Below are 6,157 nucleotides of genomic sequence, written 5' to 3'. Positions count from 1 at the left end.
GTCTGCATAGGTTTTTTAAATATTGTGACAATATTTGACTGATGCTGGGGGTCGATGGATTGCTTGCATGTAATGTCTGTAAGTTGGATTCATACACATTCAAACAATTAAGTTCATCCTATTTTCTGTAGACCTAAAATAACTAACACAGTAGGCCTATCCCTAAAAAGTGATTTAGTGATTCAGATTCCTTAACTCCCCAATGGCTGATTTAAACAAGGGTAGGCCTAGGAATGACATGGGCTACTTGAAGTGACAGCCCCCTTTACGCTGAGGGTGTTCTCAGTTTGACTTTAATTGGGCACTACCGCCTCTGTCTCCCGTGGACTCTGATGAAGATGTAACAACATCAAAACATTTGCCTTATAGACTCATTCAATATTTGTTAGCATCCAAATCTTAGATGGGATCAGAAAAAATGGAGCAACTAGACCTGGGCCTGGTTTCCCAGATTCGTTAAGAAGCTCTTAAGTATAAGAACTTCTTAGGAGCGCTCTAAGAAGCATGTCACAAACCAGAATCATTTTCATGAGAAACCCCATATTGCCCATTTTCACTGTGACTAGTTTACGTAAACCAGATCTATCATGTGCTATGCCCACAATACAGATCTGCCCATGAGAAAACTCATAACTGTTCATTTTCACTGGTTTATATCAAATCTGTTATATGTGGTACACATTATAAAGCTATGTCATTTAAGAAAATGTTATATTTGGCCACAATGGCCAGTGCCTAGATACCTTCCTCTATTCCTCTGATGGCAGACAAGAGTCTGCAAAACAGTCCTTGTGACGACCTAAGGTTAGCCCACCTTAGCCCCTATTCCATGGTTCCCTTCCTCCTAATGTGGCATTGGGTATCATCACCAAGTGGGGACAAACTGAGAGGCTCTCTGTACCGGCCTGTAATGTATTGGATGACTAGCTTGTACCTGACAAATAAATTGTTATGTTCTGATCCCCGTCATCTCGGACTCTCCACGACGAGGGCTGATGATCAGCTAAGGAAGAGCAGAACTGACCACTGCCCTCTTTCACGGCCGATAGTTTTCTAATTAAAGGGATGCAGAACTGCTTCTGCCGAAGTTGGTTTGTGACTATGCTTCAAAAGGGAAAACCTCCCATTTAGTTCCCCACTTGTAATCCTGAACCCTAGCCTAGAAATCTAGACGCACCCTAGCGGCCAAAAATATTTTTGCCTAGCGGGATGGTCTAGGATCGCACCGTTGAGGCCAAGCCTGCGCTAGGCTCCAGGCCAGCCTAGCCAATCAGAACGCTCGACGAGTTGGGTGTGAGACCATGTTGCACAACCATAGAGAAAAACGAAAGATGGATGAGGCTAACGAAGCGCGCTCGTTTTAATCGCATTTGGAAGAGTTAGACGTGGGCTTTTCTTTGAAGGTTGAGCAGAAAGAAGCACTCAAGTCATTCGTTTTAAAGAAGGATGTATTTGCCGTTTTGCCGACCGGCTACGATTGGTCATAAATGCTGGCCTATTATAACCTGACTCTCGCCAGATCCTTGTAGTTCGCTGTCTGCTTCACACAAGGATCTGGGACTTCTCGATAGGAGACGTATTTCTGAAGGCGGGTCCTTGTAAAACATCCTTGCATGTGATTTGATAAACCACTTGCCTGTTATCTTGAATGAGGTGCTAGGCTTCTTCAAGCTCTTGCCAAACCCGGTCGGAAGAAGAGTAAAAACATCCTTGCCACCAATAAATGTCTTCAAAACCATTCTCTGTTCATCTTTTAAAGAATGAATACTCAATAGATTCGACAAGACGGTTGAAATAGCAGAATCAATGTCAGCACAAGACTCCTCGCTGCGTGCCGCCATTGTTGTTTGAATCAAACACTCGCTTCGGCGCTCCTGATTGGTTCATAATTTTTTGCTCCCTGGAAGGAGTTTGGATTGCCCTCGAGTCCAGACCCTTGTGTGGCTCAGCAAAACGCCTCTGGTGGAGCATGGCAGAACTACAAGGGTCTGGCGAGAGTCAGGCTATATAGGCCTATTACGTGCAGAGGCAGTTTGAAAGACAACTGTTCATCCCACCCACAGGCTTCGATTCTGTGAATGGTCCAACCCCAGACTATACATTTCTGTGTAGTTTGGCTTGCCAGGCTACCTGAACCCCACATCAGGCAAAGGAACCATGGAATAGAGACTCTGGTGGAGAAAAGCTACCAGCTAGTCCCCACTTGTTGACCCCCAAACCCCAGATTAAGGATTTTGGTTCAAATAGAGATAGCCTCTCCTTTGTATCAACCCTTTTGTACATCCCAAACCTGTCAAAAAGGGTCCCTCACAACAGACACACACACTGATAAATGCTTCCTGAGAGCCTCACAGACCTAAGACAAGCACGCACACACACACACACACACACACACAAACACATATAGCCTACACAGGAGTAGCGACCTCAACTGTTATACTACAGTGGAAGTCCTGTAAACACATGACTGTTGTGTAGAGTGGACACAAAACACAACAACATGTACTATCATTGTCACCCAAGGACCGCAAACCATACCGTAATAAATTGGTATTAGCTAATGGCGACTGTTTGCCTGATCCTGAGCTGAAAATAGAGTTGGGCAAGTGGCCAGAGATTTATTAGCATGACATACTGCTATCTGGTTGACAAGTGTGTATGCAGTATGCACAAAAAAAGTAGTATAGGCCTACATATGTGGCCATTTTTCTTGATGTTTCAGTCAATTCACACAAACACACAATTTAATGGGATAGAAAGTTTTATGACCCCGATATGCGTACACCTTTACTGAGATGTGAACTGTGAAGGTGTCTATAGCTAAGTCTGGATGGAGAAAATGGGTCACAACATGACAAGTCATTTGCTGTACTGTACCTTTCTGAAATAAAAAGGTATAAACATCATACATCTGTTTGCTCTGGTGATTCCTTCATGTTCACTACATTACATTACATTACATTACATTACATTTGGCTGACATTTTTTAACCAAAGCAACTTATAACATGGCAAAAACATTTTTAAGCTTTTAAGAGCAATTCTAACAACAATTTTAACAAGAACCACAATAAGTGCATCAATGAGTGCAATAAGTGCATCATGAATTCAGTGGTATTAACTGTCCCAATGCTTTTGTCCATATAGAGACTACATATCGGAGAGAACGATAAACATCCACCATAAGAATTCCATATCAGTTATGAGTAAATGTGGGAGATATGTATGGAAGCCCGTTTCCGCCACTTGGTGGAAAAAAACTGGCAGATACTAAGTCATAATTATGAGATGCAAAGTCGTAATTATGAGATAGAAAGTCATAATTATGAGATAAAAAGTCATAATTATGAGATGCAAAGTCATAATTATGAGATAAAAAGTCATATTTATTAGATAGAAAGTCATAATTATGAGATAAAAAGTCATAATTATGAGATAAAAAGTCGAAATTATGAGATAGAAAGTCATAATTATGATATAAAAAGTCATAATTATGAGATAGTAAAGTCGAAATTATGAGATAAAAAGTCATAATTATGAGATAAAAAGTCATAATTATGAGATAGAAAGTCATAATTATGAGATAAAAAGTCATAATTATGCGATAAAAAGTCGAAATTATGAGATAGAAAGTCATAATTATGAGATAAAAAGTCGAAATTATGAGATACTTTCTCATAATTATGAGATGGTAAGTCATAATTATGAGATTATAATAAAGTCGTAATTAAGATTATAAAGTCAAAATTTTGACTTTATTGGTTGGTAGCCTGCCTTGACCTCGCATCACTTCCTTCCCGTTCAAAACTGTTGCCGGCAGTGTTGCGCACGTTCACACTCTTCAGTAGCCGGCCTACCTAAATCTAACAAGTTAGGATTATTAAGTCAAGTCAAGTCAAGTCAAATTTTATTTATATAGCACATTTAAAAGCAACAGCATTGCACCAAAGTGCTTTACATAGAACAAATAAATAACAATAATAATAATAATCAATAATAATAACAATAATAATAATAATAATACAATATTAGTAGGCAAAAGGATGGGCATTGTGATAATATTAATGAAACATAGAAACTAAAAATAAAAACAAATAAGAAATTAAAGAAAAGTTAAGAAGTTAACACAACAGTGGAGATAAACAAAAAGGAAACATTTGAGGGAGAGGTGGAGAGGTCAGGGAGTGTTAAAAGCTAGGGAGAAGAGGTAAGTCTTTAAGTTGGATTTAAAGCTAGTAATAGTGGGGCAAGATTTGACAGTATCAGGAAGGCTATTCCAGAGTTGGGGGGCATAGACAGAAAAAGCTCTGTCACCTTTGGATTTAAGTGAAGCAGAGGGAATAGAAAGAAGACATTGTGAGGAAGAACGAAGAGGTCTAGGAGGACAGTAAGGAATTAAGAGATCACAGATGTATTGAGGTGCTAAGTCATGTAAGGCTTTATAAACAAAGAGCAGAATTTTAAAATTAATTCTTTGTTCAACAGGGAGCCAGTGAAGTTTAGCCAACACAGGTGTAATGTGGTCATGTTTCTTAGATCCAGTTAGCAATCTTGCTGCAGCATTTTGGACAATCTGGAGTCTGTGCAGGGTTGACTTAGTTAAACCTACATACAGTGAGTTGCAGTAATCAAGTCTAGATGATATGAAGGCATGTATAAGGACTTCTAAATCACTGTAGGAAAGACAGGACTTAAGTTTGGCTATTAATCGAAGCTGGAAAAAACTCCCTTTGACCACACTGTTGACTTGCTTGTTAAAAGTCAAAGCAGAGTCTAGGAAAACACCTAGGTTTTTAACAACACTGTGGTGGTTAACAGACAGAGGGCCAAGAGCCTTGCTAAGAGTGTTGACAGAGTTTGATGGTCCAAAAATGATCACTTCTGTTTTATTTTCATTAAGCTGTAAAAAATTATTAGCCATCCAATTCTTAATGTCACTGAGACAAAGAAAAAGGTTGCTCAATGAACAGGATTTTTCAGGTGCCACTGGTATATAAAATTGGGTATCATCCGCATAGCAGTGGTAACGAATATTGTGACGGTTAAAAATGGACCCCAGGGGAAGCATATATAAAGAAAATAACAGAGGCCCTAAAATAGAACCCTGGGGGACACCACACTTAATGGGAGCAGATGAGGACAAAGCATTACCTAAATGCACTGAAAAAGATCTATCAGTTAGATAGGATCTGAACCAAGTTAATACAGTGCCTTGCAGACCGACTTCAACATCCAGGCGTTTTAAAAGGATATTGTGGTCAATAGTGTCAAAAGCAGCACTAAGATCTAATAGGACCAGAAGGGCACAGGAACCAGAGTCAACAGAGAGCATTAAATCATTATGGACCTTAAGTAATGCAGACTCTGTACTATGAAGTGGTCTAAAACCAGATTGAAACTTGTCGAGGATATTTGAAGTGTTTAAATAGGAAGAGACCTGAGACAGAACAACTTTTTCTAAGATCTTTGATAGAAAGGGCAATTTAGATATGGGCCTATAATTTTTCAAATCAATAGGATCAAGGCTAGGTTTTTTCAGGAGAGGTTGTACAATAGCATGTTTAAAGCCAGAGGGTACCACTCCATTAGCCAGAGAGCTGTTAATGGTACTCAAAACAAAAGGGCAAATGGCTGCAAAAACTTCCTTGAAAAGGTGAGATGGAAGAATATCAGAGTGGCAAGAAGAGGGCTTCATATGAGAGACCACATCAGACAGCTGTGAGGAGGAGACTGGTTGGAACTGTTGGAGGCGGTTAATAACAGACTGGCACAGAGCAGGATCAGAAGTTGAGGGTGAGATGTGAGATTTTATGATGTCAATTTTGTCAATAAAGAAATTGAGAAACATCTCACAGGTTTCTGTTGTAGCAGGCAGAGAGGATATGGTGGAAGGAGGATTAATGATAGAATTAATTGTGTTAAACAACACTTTAGGTCTGTGGGCATTTTTGTTAATAAGCTTAGCATAGAAATCTGCCTTCGCTGCTTTGACTGTGTTTTGATAAGCCTTAAGAGAATCTCTAAATATATTGTAGGAAACCTGTAGTTTATCTTTTTTCCATTTCCGCTCTGCTTTCCTGCAAGCCTTTCTGAGCGAACGGGTAGTGGAATTAAGCCAAGGAGTAGTTGACCTATTGGGTTTACACTGCTTTTGTTTT

This window comes from Sardina pilchardus, chromosome 3 (genome assembly GCF_963854185.1).
Source record: "Sardina pilchardus chromosome 3, fSarPil1.1, whole genome shotgun sequence".
Classification (NCBI taxonomy): Eukaryota; Metazoa; Chordata; class Actinopteri; order Clupeiformes; family Clupeidae; genus Sardina; species Sardina pilchardus.
Note: the sequence above shows the minus strand (reverse complement) of the source record.